Consider the following 20,143-nt stretch of genomic DNA (forward strand, 5'->3'; position numbering starts at 1 on the left):
AGCATAATTCTCTTGACAAAAAATTCCAAAGTCATCTTCTCCTTTTTCTCCTCATCCACTTCAATACGGAAGGTGTTCTTAATCCGAGTTTCAGTATGCGCAGCAAACCTAAGGGTCGCCATGGGGGATCGCCTTCCCGTTCTTTGTAAGTCCTCCTCCTATAGCAGCATGAGGCTTAAGACGGCTAAAAAACCGCCGATGCCTCAAGGCCGAAGGTTCGACGAACTCAGAGCCCCTTGACAAGATACAAGATCTTAGCCAAAAGGCCGAGAAGCGATAACCGTGAAAGGGGCGGGCCCAACAAGGTGCCCTTCATGGGCACTATCACTGCTTGCTGTCAGGGAGGCTGCCAGACAATTTTCCATGCACACTCTGGGCTGGGGGGCAGTCAACCACCAGTACACACAGCAGAACCTAAACCCATACCATTATTGCTAAGCAGCAAGACAGGGGCCCATTGCACTCCCACGGGGCCTTTTTAAATGCAATCCATAACCCGGATTTGCCAGGAACCCTTCTTACTCCTCCTACTTGCATGTGACACTGGGCTTAGGATCTGCATAGGAAACACACACACAAGCACACACCTACCTTTGTTGCCTGCAGATGCCTCCTTGGCTGTCCCCAAACGGTATCAAACCAACACCCACGGAAAGCTGTAAGCATAGAGGACATGCCTGCACCCCATTGGACTTACCTGTGTGGGTTAAACCCGGGTTATTTGACAACCTATGGCGGTGATGGTTCTGCTCAGGCAGAGCAGTGCTGATGCTCCTCATAAAGCTGTCGCTGCTGTGAAGGTTCTAGGTGACATCACAAATCCCTATGGTTACATACACAACAAAGCTGGGTTGTTGTTGTTTACACTCTGCAAGGCCTGTGGAAGTGAGTGACATCATAGCACTGTAGTTCTGAGGGTTCTAGATGGATGCAACAATCTCCTGTTGCTTCTATGAAGGCCATAATAGACGACATCACCAAACAGCTCCATAGTCACATACACAGCAAAGGAGAGATGTTGTTTACACCTAGTGATGTCAGTGGTATTGAGTGACATCACAGCACAGTGCTAAGGCTCCTGGGCCTGGACACAGCAGCGGCTGCAATATCTCAACGGAGAATACGTTTATATATATGTGTGTGTGTGCGCGTATATATATATATATATATATATATATATATATATATATATATATTTCTCCGCCGAAATCACTTTTAAACCCATTTCCACCTTTTTTTCCCTTCTCTTCCTCTTACTTTTTTTTCACGTTTTTTTACGTTTTTCTCCTTTTCGCCTCTTTTCTGGGCGTATTATTCTTCTTTTTCTTCTTTTTTTTCGTCTAATGCATACCCCATCAGTGCAGCAATGCTTATTCAATACCGCCAGCAGATGGAGACACTGGGGGATAATTTTCTAAGGATTTATACTGATTTTTCCTGTCTGAATTTGTCGCACAGAAAGTTGCAGGCCAAATATGTGTGACATTTCTGCGACTTTAGCTTCTAGAGCATTTTTACAACATTATACATAGGTGCTGAATACATAAAAAGCGACTGTTCAGCGACAGACAAGTCGCATCGGCTGAAAGTAGGCCAGAATGTCAGTCCATGTTGGAGCAGGTTTAGATCCAGTCTAAAGTATAGATCTCAAAGTCTGTGCACAGAATTTAGCAAGGGCCTCGCACCTTCTGATGCATCAGGTAGGTGCACAATAGCATAGCCTAACCCTCTGTACTTTGGTCTATATTGATGCGGGACATAGACAGCCAGCTGATGACCAATCCATTAGTGCAATGGATGGCTGGAAGCATTTGTCTTTGCCTTTGCAATACCACAGAAGCAATGCATGGTCAATGTACAGCAATGACACACCTGTGTGAACAGCCAGGAGACCCCCCCCCCCCCCATGTTATGTTACATAGTTACATAGTTAGTACGGTCGAAAAAAGACATATGTCCATCAAGTTCAACCAGGGAATTAAGGGGTAGGGGTGTGGCGCGATATTGGGGAAGGGATGAGATTTTATATTTCTTCATAAGCATTAATCTTATTTTGTCAATTAGGAACATTCAGCACCCACCCGCTATCAAGGCAGCTGCCTATCATGTCATGCCCTACCTGCACAGGTGTGCTGGCTACTCAAATGATCCAATTAAGGAGGCCATTTAGTCAGCAGCAGCAGAAGTCCTGTGCCTGGACGCTCCAACAGCGGCCAGACACAAGCAGAAGCAGAAGCAGCAGAAGCAGCAGCAGCACCACCTTTTGTTTTTTGGCTGCAGCAGCAGCAAGGCCCACAGGGCTGGCTAGCTGGCTAGCCAGCAAGCAGGTAGCAATGAAAGTAGGAATCTTTCTTTTTAACCCTGTAAGGGGGTGGTGCACTGTACCCGAAGATACTGCCATATCGGGTCAATGCATAGGGCGACGGAAGCAAGCTTCGAAATCGGCCCCCGTTCTCAAAAATCCATTTAATATATGGTCCCCAGATAGGGGACGTATCAGATATTAAACTGATAAGAACAGATACTACACTTGATCTTAGCCAAAAGGCCGAGAAGCGATAACCGTGAAAGGGGCGGGCCCAACAAGGTGCCCTTCATGGGCACTATCACTGCTTGCTGTCAGGGAGGCTGCCAGACAATTTTCCATGCACACTCTGGGCTGGGGGGCAGTCAACCACCAGTACACACAGCAGAACCTAAACCCATACCATTATTGCTAAGCAGCAAGACAGGGGCCCATTGCACTCCCACGGGGCCTTTTTAAATGCAATCCATAACCCGGATTTGCCAGGAACCCTTCTTACTCCTCCTACTTGCATGTGACACTGGGCTTAGGATCTGCATAGGAAACACACACACAAGCACACACCTACCTTTGTTGCCTGCAGATGCCTCCTTGGCTGTCCCCAAACGGTATCAAACTAACACCCACGGAAAGCTGTAAGCATAGAGGACATGCCTGCACCCCATTGGACTTACCTGTGTGGGTTAAACCCGGGTTATTTGACAACCTATGGCGGTGATGGTTCTGCTCAGGTAGAGCAGTGCTGATGCTCCTCATAAAGCTGTCGCTGCTGTGAAGGTTCTAGGTGACATCACAAATCCCTATGGTTACATACACAACAAAGCTGGGTTGTTGTTGTTTACACTCTGCAAGGCCTGTGGAAGTGAGTGACATCATAGCACTGTAGTTCTGAGGGTTCTAGATGGATGCAACAATCTCCTGTTGCTTCTATGAAGGCCATAATAGACGACATCACCAAACAGCTCCATAGTCACATACACAGCAAAGGAGAGATGTTGTTTACACCTAGTGATGTCAGTGGTATTGAGTGACATCACAGCACAGTGCTAAGGCTCCTGGGCCTGGACACAGCAGCGGCTGCAATATCTCAACGGAGAATACGTTTATATATATGTGTGTGTGTGCGCGTATATATATATATATATATATATATATATATATATATATATATATTTCTCCGCCGAAATCACTTTTAAACCCATTTCCACCTTTTTTTCCCTTCTCTTCCTCTTACTTTTTTTTCACGTTTTTTTACGTTTTTCTCCTTTTCGCCTCTTTTCTGGGCGTATTATTCTTCTTTTTCTTCTTTTTTTTCGTCTAATGCATACCCCATCAGTGCAGCAATGCTTATTCAATACCGCCAGCAGATGGAGACACTGGGGGATAATTTTCTAAGGATTTATACTGATTTTTCCTGTCTGAATTTGTCGCACAGAAAGTTGCAGGCCAAATATGTGTGACATTTCTGCGACTTTAGCTTCTAGAGCATTTTTACAACATTATACATAGGTGCTGAATACATAAAAAGCGACTGTTCAGCGACAGACAAGTCGCATCGGCTGAAAGTAGGCCAGAATGTCAGTCCATGTTGGAGCAGGTTTAGATACAGTCTAAAGTATAGATCTCAAAGTCTGTGCACAGAATTTAGCAAGGGCCTCGCACCTTCTGATGCATCAGGTAGGTGCACAATAGCATAGCCTAACCCTCTGTACTTTGGTCTATATTGATGCGGGACATAGACAGCCAGCTGATGACCAATCCATTAGTGCAATGGATGGCTGGAAGCATTTGTCTTTGCCTTTGCAATACCACAGAAGCAATGCATGGTCAATGTACAGCAATGACACACCTGTGTGAACAGCCAGGAGACCCCCCCCCCCCATGTTATGTTACATAGTTACATAGTTAGTACGGTCGAAAAAAGACATATGTCCATCAAGTTCAACCAGGGAATTAAGGGGTAGGGGTGTGGCGCGATATTGGGGAAGGGATGAGATTTTATATTTCTTCATAAGCATTAATCTTATTTTGTCAATTAGGAACATTCAGCACCCACCCGCTATCAAGGCAGCTGCCTATCATGTCATGCCCTACCTGCACAGGTGTGCTGGCTACTCAAATGATCCAATTAAGGAGGCCATTTAGTCAGCAGCAGCAGAAGTCCTGTGCCTGGACGCTCCAACAGCGGCCAGACACAAGCAGAAGCAGAAGCAGCAGAAGCAGCAGCAGCACCACCTTTTGTTTTTTGGCTGCAGCAGCAGCAAGGCCCACAGGGCTGGCTAGCTGGCTAGCCAGCAAGCAGGTAGCAATGAAAGTAGGAATCTTTCTTTTTAACCCTGTAAGGGGGTGGTGCACTGTACCCGAAGATACTGCCATATCGGGTCAATGCATAGGGCGACGGAAGCAAGCTTCGAAATCGGCCCCCGTTCTCAAAAATCCATTTAATATATGGTCCCCAGATAGGGGACGTATCAGATATTAAACTGATAAGAACAGATACTACACTTGATCTTAGCCAAAAGGCCGAGAAGCGATAACCGTGAAAGGGGCGGGCCCAACAAGGTGCCCTTCATGGGCACTATCACTGCTTGCTGTCAGGGAGGCTGCCAGACAATTTTCCATGCACACTCTGGGCTGGGGGGCAGTCAACCACCAGTACACACAGCAGAACCTAAACCCATACCATTATTGCTAAGCAGCAAGACAGGGGCCCATTGCACTCCCACGGGGCCTTTTTAAATGCAATCCATAACCCGGATTTGCCAGGAACCCTTCTTACTCCTCCTACTTGCATGTGACACTGGGCTTAGGATCTGCATAGGAAACACACACACAAGCACACACCTACCTTTGTTGCCTGCAGATGCCTCCTTGGCTGTCCCCAAACGGTATCAAACCAACACCCACGGGAAGCTGTAAGCATAGAGGACATGCCTGCACCCCATTGGACTTACCTGTGTGGGTTAAACCCGGGTTATTTGACAACCTATGGCGGTGATGGTTCTGCTCAGGCAGAGCAGTGCTGATGCTCCTCATAAAGCTGTCGCTGCTGTGAAGGTTCTAGGTGACATCACAAATCCCTATGGTTACATACACAACAAAGCTGGGTTGTTGTTGTTTACACTCTGCAAGGCCTGTGGAAGTGAGTGACATCATAGCACTGTAGTTCTGAGGGTTCTAGATGGATGCAACAATCTCCTGTTGCTTCTATGAAGGCCATAATAGACGACATCACCAAACAGCTCCATAGTCACATACACAGCAAAGGAGAGATGTTGTTTACACCTAGTGATGTCAGTGGTATTGAGTGACATCACAGCACAGTGCTAAGGCTCCTGGGCCTGGACACAGCAGCGGCTGCAATATCTCAACGGAGAATACGTTTATATATATATGTGTGTGTGTGCGCGTATATATATATATATATATATATATATATATATATATATTTCTCCGCCGAAATCACTTTTAAACCCATTTCCACCTTTTTTTCCCTTCTCTTCCTCTTACTTTTTTTTCACGTTTTTTTACGTTTTTCTCCTTTTCGCCTCTTTTCTGGGCGTATTATTCTTCTTTTTCTTCTTTTTTTTCGTCTAATGCATACCCCATCAGTGCAGCAATGCTTATTCAATACCGCCAGCAGATGGAGACACTGGGGGATAATTTTCTAAGGATTTATACTGATTTTTCCTGTCTGAATTTGTCGCACAGAAAGTTGCAGGCCAAATATGTGTGACATTTCTGCGACTTTAGCTTCTAGAGCATTTTTACAACATTATACATAGGTGCTGAATACATAAAAAGCGACTGTTCAGCGACAGACAAGTCGCATCGGCTGAAAGTAGGCCAGAATGTCAGTCCATGTTGGAGCAGGTTTAGATACAGTCTAAAGTATAGATCTCAAAGTCTGTGCACAGAATTTAGCAAGGGCCTCGCACCTTCTGATGCATCAGGTAGGTGCACAATAGCATAGCCTAACCCTCTGTACTTTGGTCTATATTGATGCGGGACATAGACAGCCAGCTGATGACCAATCCATTAGTGCAATGGATGGCTGGAAGCATTTGTCTTTGCCTTTGCAATACCACAGAAGCAATGCATGGTCAATGTACAGCAATGACACACCTGTGTGAACAGCCAGGAGACCCCCCCCCCCCCCCCATGTTATGTTACATAGTTACATAGTTAGTACGGTCGAAAAAAGACATATGTCCATCAAGTTCAACCAGGGAATTAAGGGGTAGGGGTGTGGCGCGATATTGGGGAAGGGATGAGATTTTATATTTCTTCATAAGCATTAATCTTATTTTGTCAATTAGGAACATTCAGCACCCACCCGCTATCAAGGCAGCTGCCTATCATGTCATGCCCTACCTGCACAGGTGTGCTGGCTACTCAAATGATCCAATTAAGGAGGCCATTTAGTCAGCAGCAGCAGAAGTCCTGTGCCTGGACGCTCCAACAGCGGCCAGACACAAGCAGAAGCAGAAGCAGCAGAAGCAGCAGCAGCACCACCTTTTGTTTTTTGGCTGCAGCAGCAGCAAGGCCCACAGGGCTGGCTAGCTGGCTAGCCAGCAAGCAGGTAGCAATGAAAGTAGGAATCTTTCTTTTTAACCCTGTAAGGGGGTGGTGCACTGTACCCGAAGATACTGCCATATCGGGTCAATGCATAGGGCGACGGAAGCAAGCTTCGAAATCGGCCCCCGTTCTCAAAAATCCATTTAATATATGGTCCCCAGATAGGGGACGTATCAGATATTAAACTGATAAGAACAGATACTACACTTGATCTTAGCCAAAAGGCCGAGAAGCGATAACCGTGAAAGGGGCGGGCCCAACAAGGTGCCCTTCATGGGCACTATCACTGCTTGCTGTCAGGGAGGCTGCCAGACAATTTTCCATGCACACTCTGGGCTGGGGGGCAGTCAACCACCAGTACACACAGCAGAACCTAAACCCATACCATTATTGCTAAGCAGCAAGACAGGGGCCCATTGCACTCCCACGGGGCCTTTTTAAATGCAATCCATAACCCGGATTTGCCAGGAACCCTTCTTACTCCTCCTACTTGCATGTGACACTGGGCTTAGGATCTGCATAGGAAACACACACACAAGCACACACCTACCTTTGTTGCCTGCAGATGCCTCCTTGGCTGTCCCCAAACGGTATCAAACCAACACCCACGGGAAGCTGTAAGCATAGAGGACATGCCTGCACCCCATTGGACTTACCTGTGTGGGTTAAACCCGGGTTATTTGACAACCTATGGCGGTGATGGTTCTGCTCAGGCAGAGCAGTGCTGATGCTCCTCATAAAGCTGTCGCTGCTGTGAAGGTTCTAGGTGACATCACAAATCCCTATGGTTACATACACAACAAAGCTGGGTTGTTGTTGTTTACACTCTGCAAGGCCTGTGGAAGTGAGTGACATCATAGCACTGTAGTTCTGAGGGTTCTAGATGGATGCAACAATCTCCTGTTGCTTCTATGAAGGCCATAATAGACGACATCACCAAACAGCTCCATAGTCACATACACAGCAAAGGAGAGATGTTGTTTACACCTAGTGATGTCAGTGGTATTGAGTGACATCACAGCACAGTGCTAAGGCTCCTGGGCCTGGACACAGCAGCGGCTGCAATATCTCAACGGAGAATACGTTTATATATATGTGTGAGTGTGCGCGTATATATATATATATATATATATATATATATATATATATATATTTCTCCGCCGAAATCACTTTTAAACCCATTTCCACCTTTTTTTCCCTTCTCTTCCTCTTACTTTTTTTTCACGTTTTTTTACATTTTTCTCCTTTTCGCCTCTTTTCTGGGCGTATTATTCTTCTTTTTCTTCTTTTTTTTCGTCTAATGCATACCCCATCAGTGCAGCAATGCTTATTCAATACCGCCAGCAGATGGAGACACTGGGGGATAATTTTCTAAGGATTTATACTGATTTTTCCTGTCTGAATTTGTCGCACAGAAAGTTGCAGGCCAAATATGTGTGACATTTCTGCGACTTTAGCTTCTAGAGCATTTTTACAACATTATACATAGGTGCTGAATACATAAAAAGCGACTGTTCAGCGACAGACAAGTCGCATCGGCTGAAAGTAGGCCAGAATGTCAGTCCATGTTGGAGCAGGTTTAGATACAGTCTAAAGTATAGATCTCAAAGTCTGTGCACAGAATTTAGCAAGGGCCTCGCACCTTCTGATGCATCAGGTAGGTGCACAATAGCATAGCCTAACCCTCTGTACTTTGGTCTATATTGATGCGGGACATAGACAGCCAGCTGATGACCAATCCATTAGTGCAATGGATGGCTGGAAGCATTTGTCTTTGCCTTTGCAATACCACAGAAGCAATGCATGGTCAATGTACAGCAATGACACACCTGTGTGAACAGCCAGGAGACCCCCCCCCCCCCCCCCATGTTATGTTACATAGTTACATAGTTAGTACGGTCGAAAAAAGACATATGTCCATCAAGTTCAACCAGGGAATTAAGGGGTAGGGGTGTGGCGCGATATTGGGGAAGGGATGAGATTTTATATTTCTTCATAAGCATTAATCTTATTTTGTCAATTAGGAACATTCAGCACCCACCCGCTATCAAGGCAGCTGCCTATCATGTCATGCCCTACCTGCACAGGTGTGCTGGCTACTCAAATGATCCAATTAAGGAGGCCATTTAGTCAGCAGCAGCAGAAGTCCTGTGCCTGGACGCTCCAACAGCGGCCAGACACAAGCAGAAGCAGAAGCAGAAGCAGCAGAAGCAGCAGCAGCACCACCTTTTGTTTTTTGGCTGCAGCAGCAGCAAGGCCCACAGGGCTGGCTAGCTGGCTAGCCAGCAAGCAGGTAGCAATGAAAGTAGGAATCTTTCTTTTTAACCCTGTAAGGGGGTGGTGCACTGTACCCGAAGATACTGCCATATCGGGTCAATGCATAGGGCGACGGAAGCAAGCTTCGAAATCGGCCCCGTTCTCAAAAATCCATTTAATATATGGTCCCCAGATAGGGGACGTATCAGATATTAAACTGATAAGAACAGATACTACACTTGATCTTAGCCAAAAGGCCGAGAAGCGATAACCGTGAAAGGGGCGGGCCCAACAAGGTGCCCTTCATGGGCACTATCACTGCTTGCTGTCAGGGAGGCTGCCAGACAATTTTCCATGCACACTCTGGGCTGGGGGGCAGTCAACCACCAGTACACACAGCAGAACCTAAACCCATACCATTATTGCTAAGCAGCAAGACAGGGGCCCATTGCACTCCCACGGGGCCTTTTTAAATGCAATCCATAACCCGGATTTGCCAGGAACCCTTCTTACTCCTCCTACTTGCATGTGACACTGGGCTTAGGATCTGCATAGGAAACACACACACAAGCACACACCTACCTTTGTTGCCTGCAGATGCCTCCTTGGCTGTCCCCAAACGGTATCAAACCAACACCCACGGGAAGCTGTAAGCATAGAGGACATGCCTGCACCCCATTGGACTTACCTGTGTGGGTTAAACCCGGGTTATTTGACAACCTATGGCGGTGATGGTTCTGCTCAGGCAGAGCAGTGCTGATGCTCCTCATAAAGCTGTCGCTGCTGTGAAGGTTCTAGGTGACATCACAAATCCCTATGGTTACATACACAACAAAGCTGGGTTGTTGTTGTTTACACTCTGCAAGGCCTGTGGAAGTGAGTGACATCATAGCACTGTAGTTCTGAGGGTTCTAGATGGATGCAACAATCTCCTGTTGCTTCTATGAAGGCCATAATAGACGACATCACCAAACAGCTCCATAGTCACATACACAGCAAAGGAGAGATGTTGTTTACACCTAGTGATGTCAGTGGTATTGAGTGACATCACAGCACAGTGCTAAGGCTCCTGGGCCTGGACACAGCAGCGGCTGCAATATCTCAACGGAGAATACGTTTATATATATGTGTGTGTGTGCGCGTATATATATATATATATATATATATATATATATATATATTTCTCCGCCGAAATCACTTTTAAACCCATTTCCACCTTTTTTTCCCTTCTCTTCCTCTTACTTTTTTTTCACGTTTTTTTACGTTTTTCTCCTTTTCGCCTCTTTTCTGGGCGTATTATTCTTCTTTTTCTTCTTTTTTTTCGTCTAATGCATACCCCATCAGTGCAGCAATGCTTATTCAATACCGCCAGCAGATGGAGACACTGGGGGATAATTTTCTAAGGATTTATACTGATTTTTCCTGTCTGAATTTGTCGCACAGAAAGTTGCAGGCCAAATATGTGTGACATTTCTGCGACTTTAGCTTCTAGAGCATTTTTACAACATTATACATAGGTGCTGAATACATAAAAAGCGACTGTTCAGCGACAGACAAGTCGCATCGGCTGAAAGTAGGCCAGAATGTCAGTCCATGTTGGAGCAGGTTTAGATACAGTCTAAAGTATAGATCTCAAAGTCTGTGCACAGAATTTAGCAAGGGCCTCGCACCTTCTGATGCATCAGGTAGGTGCACAATAGCATAGCCTAACCCTCTGTACTTTGGTCTATATTGATGCGGGACATAGACAGCCAGCTGATGACCAATCCATTAGTGCAATGGATGGCTGGAAGCATTTGTCTTTGCCTTTGCAATACCACAGAAGCAATGCATGGTCAATGTACAGCAATGACACACCTGTGTGAACAGCCAGGAGACCCCCCCCCCCCCCATGTTATGTTACATAGTTACATAGTTAGTACGGTCGAAAAAAGACATATGTCCATCAAGTTCAACCAGGGAATTAAGGGGTAGGGGTGTGGCGCGATATTGGGGAAGGGATGAGATTTTATATTTCTTCATAAGCATTAATCTTATTTTGTCAATTAGGAACATTCAGCACCCACCCGCTATCAAGGCAGCTGCCTATCATGTCATGCCCTACCTGCACAGGTGTGCTGGCTACTCAAATGATCCAATTAAGGAGGCCATTTAGTCAGCAGCAGCAGAAGTCCTGTGCCTGGACGCTCCAACAGCGGCCAGACACAAGCAGAAGCAGAAGCAGCAGAAGCAGCAGCAGCACCACCTTTTGTTTTTTGGCTGCAGCAGCAGCAAGGCCCACAGGGCTGGCTAGCTGGCTAGCCAGCAAGCAGGTAGCAATGAAAGTAGGAATCTTTCTTTTTAACACTGTAAGGGGGTGGTGCACTGTACCCGAAGATACTGCCATATCGGGTCAATGCATAGGGCGACGGAAGCAAGCTTCGAAATCGGCCCCCGTTCTCAAAAATCCATTTAATATATGGTCCCCAGATAGGGGACGTATCAGATATTAAACTGATAAGAACAGATACTACACTTGATCTTAGCCAAAAGGCCGAGAAGCGATAACCGTGAAAGGGGCGGGCCCAACAAGGTGCCCTTCATGGGCACTATCACTGCTTGCTGTCAGGGAGGCTGCCAGACAATTTTCCATGCACACTCTGGGCTGGGGGGCAGTCAACCACCAGTACACACAGCAGAACCTAAACCCATACCATTATTGCTAAGCAGCAAGACAGGGGCCCATTGCACTCCCACGGGGCCTTTTTAAATGCAATCCATAACCCGGATTTGCCAGAACCCTTCTTACTCCTCCTACTTGCATGTGACACTGGGCTTAGGATCTGCATAGGAAACACACACACAAGCACACACCTACCTTTGTTGCCTGCAGATGCCTCCTTGGCTGTCCCCAAACGGTATCAAACCAACACCCACGGGAAGCTGTAAGCATAGAGGACATGCCTGCACCCCATTGGACTTACCTGTGTGGGTTAAACCCGGGTTATTTGACAACCTATGGCGGTGATGGTTCTGCTCAGGCAGAGCAGTGCTGATGCTCCTCATAAAGCTGTCGCTGCTGTGAAGGTTCTAGGTGACATCACAAATCCCTATGGTTACATACACAACAAAGCTGGGTTGTTGTTGTTTACACTCTGCAAGGCCTGTGGAAGTGAGTGACATCATAGCACTGTAGTTCTGAGGGTTCTAGATGGATGCAACAATCTCCTGTTGCTTCTATGAAGGCCATAATAGACGACATCACCAAACAGCTCCATAGTCACATACACAGCAAAGGAGAGATGTTGTTTACACCTAGTGATGTCAGTGGTATTGAGTGACATCACAGCACAGTGCTAAGGCTCCTGGGCCTGGACACAGCAGCGGCTGCAATATCTCAACGGAGAATACGTTTATATATATGTGTGAGTGTGCGCGTATATATATATATATATATATATATATATATATATATATATATATATATATATTTCTCCGCCGAAATCACTTTTAAACCCATTTCCACCTTTTTTTCCCTTCTCTTCCTCTTACTTTTTTTTCACGTTTTTTTACGTTTTTCTCCTTTTCGCCTCTTTTCTGGGCGTATTATTCTTCTTTTTCTTCTTTTTTTTCGTCTAATGCATACCCCATCAGTGCAGCAATGCTTATTCAATACCGCCAGCAGATGGAGACCCTGGGGGATAATTTTCTAAGGATTTATACTGATTTTTCCTGTCTGAATTTGTCGCACAGAAAGTTGCAGGCCAAATATGTGTGACATTTCTGCGACTTTAGCTTCTAGAGCATTTTTACAACATTATACATAGGTGCTGAATACATAAAAAGCGACTGTTCAGCGACAGACAAGTCGCATCGGCTGAAAGTAGGCCAGAATGTCAGTCCATGTTGGAGCAGGTTTAGATACAGTCTAAAGTATAGATCTCAAAGTCTGTGCACAGAATTTAGCAAGGGCCTCGCACCTTCTGATGCATCAGGTAGGTGCACAATAGCATAGCCTAACCCTCTGTACTTTGGTCTATATTGATGCGGGACATAGACAGCCAGCTGATGACCAATCCATTAGTGCAATGGATGGCTGGAAGCATTTGTCTTTGCCTTTGCAATACCACAGAAGCAATGCATGGTCAATGTACAGCAATGACACACCTGTGTGAACAGCCAGGAGACCCCCCCCCCATGTTATGTTACATAGTTACATAGTTAGTACGGTCGAAAAAAGACATATGTCCATCAAGTTCAACCAGGGAATTAAGGGGTAGGGGTGTGGCGCGATATTGGGGAAGGGATGAGATTTTATATTTCTTCATAAGCATTAATCTTATTTTGTCAATTAGGAACATTCAGCACCCACCCGCTATCAAGGCAGCTGCCTATCATGTCATGCCCTACCTGCACAGGTGTGCTGGCTACTCAAATGATCCAATTAAGGAGGCTATTTAGTCAGCAGCAGCAGAAGTCCTGTGCCTGGACGCTCCAACAGCGGCCAGACACAAGCAGAAGCAGAAGCAGCAGAAGCAGCAGCAGCACCACCTTTTGTTTTTTGGCTGCAGCAGCAGCAAGGCCCACAGGGCTGGCTAGCTGGCTAGCCAGCAAGCAGGTAGCAATGAAAGTAGGAATCTTTCTTTTTAACCCTGTAAGGGGGTGGTGCACTGTACCCGAAGATACTGCCATATCGGGTCAATGCATAGGGCGACGGAAGCAAGCTTCGAAATCGGCCCCCGTTCTCAAAAATCCATTTAATATATGGTCCCCAGATAGGGGACGTATCAGATATTAAACTGATAAGAACAGATACTACACTTGATCTTAGCCAAAAGGCCGAGAAGCGATAACCGTGAAAGGGGCGGGCCCAACAAGGTGCCCTTCATGGGCACTATCACTGCTTGCTGTCAGGGAGGCTGCCAGACAATTTTCCATGCACACTCTGGGCTGGGGGGCAGTCAACCACCAGTACACACAGCAGAACCTAAACCCATACCATTATTGCTAAGCAGCAAGACAGGGGCCCATTGCACTCCCACGGGGCCTTTTTAAATGCAATCCATAACCCGGATTTGCCAGGAACCCTTCTTACTCCTCCTACTTGCATGTGACACTGGGCTTAGGATCTGCATAGGAAACACACACACAAGCACACACCTACCTTTGTTGCCTGCAGATGCCTCCTTGGCTGTCCCCAAACGGTATCAAACCAACACCCATGGGAAGCTGTAAGCATAGAGGACATGCCTGCACCCCATTGGACTTACCTGTGTGGGTTAAACCCGGGTTATTTGACAACCTATGGCGGTGATGGTTCTGCTCAGGCAGAGCAGTGCTGATGCTCCTCATAAAGCTGTCGCTGCTGTGAAGGTTCTAGGTGACATCACAAATCCCTATGGTTACATACACAACAAAGCTGGGTTGTTGTTGTTTACACTCTGCAAGGCCTGTGGAAGTGAGTGACATCATAGCACTGTAGTTCTGAGGGTTCTAGATGGATGCAACAATCTCCTGTTGCTTCTATGAAGGCCATAATAGACGACATCACCAAACAGCTCCATAGTCACATACACAGCAAAGGAGAGATGTTGTTTACACCTAGTGATGTCAGTGGTATTGAGTGACATCACAGCACAGTGCTAAGGCTCCTGGGCCTGGACACAGCAGCGGCTGCAATATCTCAACGGAGAATACGTTTATATATATGTGTGTGTGTGCGCGTATATATATATATATATATATATATATATATATATATATATATTTCTCCGCCGAAATCACTTTTAAACCCATTTCCACCTTTTTTTCCCTTCTCTTCCTCTTACTTTTTTTTCACGTTTTTTTACGTTTTTCTCCTTTTCGCCTCTTTTCTGGGCGTATTATTCTTCTTTTTCTTCTTTTTTTTCGTCTAATGCATACCCCATCAGTGCAGCAATGCTTATTCAATACCGCCAGCAGATGGAGACCCTGGGGGATAATTTTCTAAGGATTTATACTGATTTTTCCTGTCTGAATTTGTCGCACAGAAAGTTGCAGGCCAAATATGTGTGACATTTCTGCGACTTTAGCTTCTAGAGCATTTTTACAACATTATACATAGGTGCTGAATACATAAAAAGCGACTGTTCAGCGACAGACAAGTCGCATCGGCTGAAAGTAGGCCAGAATGTCAGTCCATGTTGGAGCAGGTTTAGATACAGTCTAAAGTATAGATCTCAAAGTCTGTGCACAGAATTTAGCAAGGGCCTCGCACCTTCTGATGCATCAGGTAGGTGCACAATAGCATAGCCTAACCCTCTGTACTTTGGTCTATATTGATGCGGGACATAGACAGCCAGCTGATGACCAATCCATTAGTGCAATGGATGGCTGGAAGCATTTGTCTTTGCCTTTGCAATACCACAGAAGCAATGCATGGTCAATGTACAGCAATGACACACCTGTGTGAACAGCCAGGAGACCCCCCCCCCCCATGTTATGTTACATAGTTACATAGTTAGTACGGTCGAAAAAAGACATATGTCCATCAAGTTCAACCAGGGAATTAAGGGGTAGGGGTGTGGCGCGATATTGGGGAAGGGATGAGATTTTATATTTCTTCATAAGCATTAATCTTATTTTGTCAATTAGGAACATTCAGCATCCACCCGCTATCAAGGCAGCTGCCTATCATGTCATGCCCTACCTGCACAGGTGTGCTGGCTACTCAAATGATCCAATTAAGGAGGCTATTTAGTCAGCAGCAGCAGAAGTCCTGTGCCTGGACGCTCCAACAGCGGCCAGACACAAGCAGAAGCAGAAGCAGCAGAAGCAGCAGCAGCACCACCTTTTGTTTTTTGGCTGCAGCAGCAGCAAGGCCCACAGGGCTGGCTAGCTGGCTAGCCAGCAAGCAGGTAGCAATGAAAGTAGGAATCTTTCTTTTTAACCCTGTAAGGGGGTGGTGCACTGTACCCGAAGATACTGCCATATCGGGTCAATGCATAGGGCGACGGAAGCAAGCTTCGAAATCGGCCCCCGTTCTCAAAAATCCATTTAATATATGGTCCCCAGATAGGGGACGTATCAGATATTAAACTGATAAGAACAGATACTACACTTGATCTTAGCCAAAAGGCCGAGAAGCGATAACCGTGAAAGGGGCGGGCCCAACAAGGTGCCCTTCATGGGCACTATCACTGCTTGCTGTCAGGGAGGCTGCCAGACAATTTTCCATGCACACTCTGGGCTGGGGGGCAGTCAACCACCAGTACACACAGCAGAACCTAAACCCATACCATTATTGCTAAGCAGCAAGACAGGGGCCCATTGCACTCCCACGGGGCCTTTTTAAATGCAATCCATAACCCGGATTTGCCAGGAACCCTTCTTACTCCTCCTACTTGCATGTGACACTGGGCTTAGGATCTGCATAGGAAACACACACACAAGCACACACCTACCTTTGTTGCCTGCAGATGCCTCCTTGGCTGTCCCCAAACGGTATCAAACCAACACCCACGGGAAGCTGTAAGCATAGAGGACATGCCTGCACCCCATTGGACTTACCTGTGTGGGTTAAACCCGGGTTATTTGACAACCTATGGCGGTGATGGTTCTGCTCAGGCAGAGCAGTGCTGATGCTCCTCATAAAGCTGTCGCTGCTGTGAAGGTTCTAGGTGACATCACAAATCCCTATGGTTACATACACAACAAAGCTGGGTTGTTGTTGTTTACACTCTGCAAGGCCTGTGGAAGTGAGTGACATCATAGCACTGTAGTTCTGAGGGTTCTAGATGGATGCAACAATCTCCTGTTGCTTCTATGAAGGCCATAATAGACGACATCACCAAACAGCTCCATAGTCACATACACAGCAAAGGAGAGATGTTGTTTACACCTAGTGATGTCAGTGGTATTGAGTGACATCACAGCACAGTGCTAAGGCTCCTGGGCCTGGACACAGCAGCGGCTGCAATATCTCAACGGAGAATACGTTTATATATATGTGTGTGTGTGCGTATATATATATATATATATATATATATATATATATATATATATATATTTCTCCGCCGAAATCACTTTTAAACCCATTTCCACCTTTTTTTCCCTTCTCTTCCTCTTACTTTTTTTTCACGTTTTTTTACGTTTTTCTCCTTTTCGCCTCTTTTCTGGGCGTATTATTCTTCTTTTTCTTCTTTTTTTTCGTCTAATGCATACCCCATCAGTGCAGCAATGCTTATTCAATACCGCCAGCAGATGGAGACACTGGGGGATAATTTTCTAAGGATTTATACTGATTTTTCCTGTCTGAATTTGTCGCACAGAAAGTTGCAGGCCAAATATGTGTGACATTTCTGCGACTTTAGCTTCTAGAGCATTTTTACAACATTATACATAGGTGCTGAATACATAAAAAGCGACTGTTCAGCGACAGACAAGTCGCATCGGCTGAAAGTAGGCCAGAATGTCAGTCCATGTTGGAGCAGGTTTAGATACAGTCTAAAGTATAGATCTCAAAGTCTGTGCACAGAATTTAGCAAGGGCCTCGCACCTTCTGATGCATCAGGTAGGTGCACAATAGCATAGCCTAACCCTCTGTACTTTGGTCTATATTGATGCGGGACATAGACAGCCAGCTGATGACCAATCCATTAGTGCAATGGATGGCTGGAAGCATTTGTCTTTGCCTTTGCAATACCACAGAAGCAATGCATGGTCAATGTACAGCAATGACACACCTGTGTGAACAGCCAGGAGACCCCCCCCATGTTATGTTACATAGTTACATAGTTAGTACGGTCGAAAAAAGACATATGTCCATCAAGTTCAACCAGGGAATTAAGGGGTAGGGGTGTGGCGCGATATTGGGGAAGGGATGAGATTTTATATTTCTTCATAAGCATTAATCTTATTTTGTCAATTAGGAACATTCAGCACCCACCCGCTATCAAGGCAGCTGCCTATCATGTCATGCCCTACCTGCACAGGTGTGCTGGCTACTCAAATGATCCAATTAAGGAGGCCATTTAGTCAGCAGCAGCAGAAGTCCTGTGCCTGGACGCTCCAACAGCGGCCAGACACAAGCAGAAGCAGAAGCAGCAGAAGCAGCAGCAGCACCACCTTTTGTTTTTTGGCTGCAGCAGCAGCAAGGCCCACAGGGCTGGCTAGCTGGCTAGCCAGCAAGCAGGTAGCAATGAAAGTAGGAATCTTTCTTTTTAACCCTGTAAGGGGGTGGTGCACTGTACCCGAAGATACTGCCATATCGGGTCAATGCATAGGGCGACGGAAGCAAGCTTCGAAATCGGCCCCCGTTCTCAAAAATCCATTTAATATATGGTCCCCAGATAGGGGACGTATCAGATATTAAACTGATAAGAACAGATACTACACTTGATCTTAGCCAAAAGGCCGAGAAGCGATAACCGTGAAAGGGGCGGGCCCAACAAGGTGCCCTTCATGGGCACTATCACTGCTTGCTGTCAGGGAGGCTGCCAGACAATTTTCCATGCACACTCTGGGCTGGGGGGCAGTCAACCACCAGTACACACAGCAGAACCTAAACCCATACCATTATTGCTAAGCAGCAAGACAGGGGCCCATTGCACTCCCACGGGGCCTTTTTAAATGCAATCCATAACCCGGATTTGCCAGGAACCCTTCTTACTCCTCCTACTTGCATGTGACACTGGGCTTAGGATCTGCATAGGAAACACACACACAAGCACACACCTACCTTTGTTGCCTGCAGATGCCTCCTTGGCTGTCCCCAAACGGTATCAAACCAACACCCACGGGAAGCTGTAAGCATAGAGGACATGCCTGCACCCCATTGGACTTACCTGTGTGGGTTAAACCCGGGTTATTTGACAACCTATGGCGGTGATGGTTCTGCTCAGGCAGAGCAGTGCTGATGCTCCTCATAAAGCTGTCGCTGCTGTGAAGGTTCTAGGTGACATCACAAATCCCTATGGTTACATACACAACAAAGCTGGGTTGTTGTTGTTTACACTCTGCAAGGCCTGTGGAAGTGAGTGACATCATAGCACTGTAGTTCTGAGGGTTCTAGATGGATGCAACAATCTCCTGTTGCTTCTATGAAGGCCATAATAGACGACATCACCAAACAGCTCCATAGTCACATACACAGCAAAGGAGAGATGTTGTTTACACCTAGTGATGTCAGTGGTATTGAGTGACATCACAGCACAGTGCTAAGGCTCCTGGGCCTGGACACAGCAGCGGCTGCAATATCTCAACGGAGAATACGTTTATATATATGTGTGTGTGTGCGCGTATATATATATATATATATATATATATATATATATATTCTCCGCCGAAATCACTTTTAAACCCATTTCCACCTTTTTTTCCCTTCTCTTCCTCTTACTTTTTTTTCACGTTTTTTTAAGTTTTTCTCCTTTTCGCCTCTTTTCTGGGCGTATTATTCTTCTTTTTCTTCTTTTTTTTCGTCTAATGCATACCCCATCAGTGCAGCAATGCTTATTCAATACCGCCAGCAGATGGAGACACTGGGGGATAATTTTCTAAGGATTTATACTGATTTTTCCTGTCTGAATTTGTCGCACAGAAAGTTGCAGGCCAAATATGTGTGACATTTCTGCGACTTTAGCTTCTAGAGCATTTTTACAACATTATACATAGGTGCTGAATACATAAAAAGCGACTGTTCAGCGACAGACAAGTCGCATCGGCTGAAAGTAGGCCAGAATGTCAGTCCATGTTGGAGCAGGTTTAGATACAGTCTAAAGTATAGATCTCAAAGTCTGTGCACAGAATTTAGCAAGGGCCTCGCACCTTCTGATGCATCAGGTAAGTGCACAATAGCATAGCCTAACCCTCTGTACTTTGGTCTATATTGATGCGGGACATAGACAGCCAGCTGATGACCAATCCATTAGTGCAATGGATGGCTGGAAGCATTTGTCTTTGCCTTTGCAATACCACAGAAGCAATGCATGGTCAATGTACAGCAATGACACACCTGTGTGAACAGCCAGGAGACCCCCCCATGTTATG

At 46.0% G+C, this 20,143-nt stretch overlaps 8 non-coding genes across 8 annotated transcripts; all 8 read right to left on the minus strand.

Annotated features, from left to right (window-relative positions):
• Positions 1 to 2,369: 2,369 nt before the first annotated feature.
• Positions 2,370 to 2,560, minus strand: LOC130328295 (U2 spliceosomal RNA). Its single transcript, XR_008872325.1, has one exon. It is a non-coding gene; the product is annotated as a U2 spliceosomal RNA (small nuclear RNA).
• A 2,089-nt stretch (positions 2,561 to 4,649) lies between these two features.
• On the minus strand, positions 4,650 to 4,840 carry LOC130328296 (U2 spliceosomal RNA). The gene has a single exon (XR_008872326.1). It is a non-coding gene; the product is annotated as a U2 spliceosomal RNA (small nuclear RNA).
• Positions 4,841 to 6,929: 2,089 nt separating this feature from the next.
• Positions 6,930 to 7,120, minus strand: LOC130328297 (U2 spliceosomal RNA). The gene has a single exon (XR_008872327.1). It is a non-coding gene; the product is annotated as a U2 spliceosomal RNA (small nuclear RNA).
• Positions 7,121 to 9,218: 2,098 nt separating this feature from the next.
• Positions 9,219 to 9,408, minus strand: LOC130328210 (U2 spliceosomal RNA). Its single transcript, XR_008872269.1, has one exon. It is a non-coding gene; the product is annotated as a U2 spliceosomal RNA (small nuclear RNA).
• A 2,085-nt stretch (positions 9,409 to 11,493) lies between these two features.
• LOC130328298 (U2 spliceosomal RNA) lies at positions 11,494 to 11,684 on the minus strand. Its single transcript, XR_008872328.1, has one exon. It is a non-coding gene; the product is annotated as a U2 spliceosomal RNA (small nuclear RNA).
• Positions 11,685 to 13,778: 2,094 nt separating this feature from the next.
• On the minus strand, positions 13,779 to 13,969 carry LOC130328300 (U2 spliceosomal RNA). Its single transcript, XR_008872329.1, has one exon. It is a non-coding gene; the product is annotated as a U2 spliceosomal RNA (small nuclear RNA).
• A 2,087-nt stretch (positions 13,970 to 16,056) lies between these two features.
• Positions 16,057 to 16,247, minus strand: LOC130328150 (U2 spliceosomal RNA). The gene has a single exon (XR_008872214.1). It is a non-coding gene; the product is annotated as a U2 spliceosomal RNA (small nuclear RNA).
• Positions 16,248 to 18,332: 2,085 nt separating this feature from the next.
• Positions 18,333 to 18,523, minus strand: LOC130328151 (U2 spliceosomal RNA). The gene has a single exon (XR_008872215.1). It is a non-coding gene; the product is annotated as a U2 spliceosomal RNA (small nuclear RNA).
• Positions 18,524 to 20,143: the final 1,620 nt, after the last annotated feature.

This window comes from Hyla sarda, unplaced genomic scaffold, assembly GCF_029499605.1.
Source record: "Hyla sarda isolate aHylSar1 unplaced genomic scaffold, aHylSar1.hap1 scaffold_305, whole genome shotgun sequence".
NCBI lineage: Eukaryota > Metazoa > Chordata > Amphibia > Anura > Hylidae > Hyla > Hyla sarda.